Below are 1671 nucleotides of genomic sequence, written 5' to 3'. Positions count from 1 at the left end.
TCTCTCCTCTCTCTCTCTCTCTCTCTCTCTGTCTCCTTCTCTCTCTGACATGCTGACTGCCAGGAATCGTTCCCACCGAGCTGTCTTCCAGAGAATTTTAATGTCCCATTTCTCTCTTACCTAAGCCACCTCCCAATATATTTTTTAGATGTTCTGCAGCACGTTTGCCAACCGGCTCACAACTGCAGACCATGTTTTACTCCATGCCAGCCAGGGACCACCACATTCTGGCTTCTTCACACCTCTGTCCTGTATCCGTTCTGCAGACCACTCCCTCACTCCGTGACCATGCTTGCTATACATCGTTGGCGTGGTTTTCGTTTACAACTTTAAGCATTTCCTCGGCACTCTAAGCTGGTCCATCAAACTCCGTCTCCCATCGGTACGGTGCATCTCGCGTGTCTCCGTCTGCTCCTCATCCTCCACTTTTTCACTTCTTAACATTGCAAATGCAACAACGATGTTTTCAACTTGTAAGCTCATCTGTGCAGTCTAAGCCTCCAGATTTTCTGTTTCTCTGCTTGGCTCTCCTCGGGTCGTCCTTGCTGCTCTCTCTCTCTGCGTCTCTCTCTTCTCTACTAGTCTTCTGCTCTCTCTCACCTGCTCCTGATGTGCTCTCCCATACTCTCTCTCTCTCCGTTCTCGTGATCGTCTGAACCTCCGATTCTCTCTCTATCTCCAGTCTCGTCTCTCTGCGCTCATCTCTCATACATCGTGTTCTCTACTCATCTCGTGCTACTGCTCTGCTCTACCCGCGTCATCGCTGCTGACGATCATGTATCTCCTCTTTCATCTCTGCATCTTCGTCTCTCTCCTCTTCTAGTGTGCTGCTCTACTTCTCTCCTTTAATTTCCCACTTCAGTGTTTCAGATATGACGATGATACCGCTTATTTCTGCCAAGAGCATCAAGCATTTATCACCGGCTCATTAAAGAACCAAGCTGGTGGTGTTCCGAGCTTGTGTGGTTCAATGACGATGTGGTTGAGTTTGCTAGCTTTGAACTTACTGATCACACAAGATATTTTATAAACGCAACGATGCAAACGAATTTTCAAGGGATTTGCTGAGTTAAAAAGTTTCACTAGAGTGGAGGAGAAAATCAGTCAATTTCACATCACCCCAAACCAAAACAAAAGGTACAAAGGTGGGAGTTTATCGGTATAGGGCAGCACCCCTCATTCACATTCTGGACAACACCAATTGCTTTTATCGACCGAGCAATTGGGAATTTATGGCAGATAATGTCGCAACTGATTAGGACACAGATGACCTTAAACAAAAAGGGGTAGTGGATTGAGGAAGTCAAGTAAAAATCCCCGTCCAGGTTCTGGCGTGTGACCAGCAGCATGGCTTGCGACACGTTCTGGTCCTGTCGCATAGCGAGTTAGTATTTTACGACACTCTGATCTCGTGCGGGACCCATATGCGTTGATACACACACTCCTCTTCCTACTCGGCTGTGTTTCGAAGTTGCCAGTGGAATTTTTGGGTCTCATAGACCACATGGGGACTGTGCGAGATGCCCCTATGTTTGCCGTTAACATGCCTGATAACAAAATGGGGGCGGGCATGGACCAAAAATCCAGCAGCAAGGTCTTTCGCAGACTGCCATTGGCTGGGCGGAAAGAATGAGGGCGAGCGAGACAATTGTGGGGCACCTACCATTTCCA

Source organism: Salvelinus sp. IW2-2015, unplaced genomic scaffold (assembly GCF_002910315.2).
Source record: "Salvelinus sp. IW2-2015 unplaced genomic scaffold, ASM291031v2 Un_scaffold4405, whole genome shotgun sequence".
NCBI classification, from domain to species: Eukaryota; Metazoa; Chordata; class Actinopteri; order Salmoniformes; family Salmonidae; genus Salvelinus; species Salvelinus sp. IW2-2015.
This window is presented reverse-complemented; position numbering follows the sequence as displayed.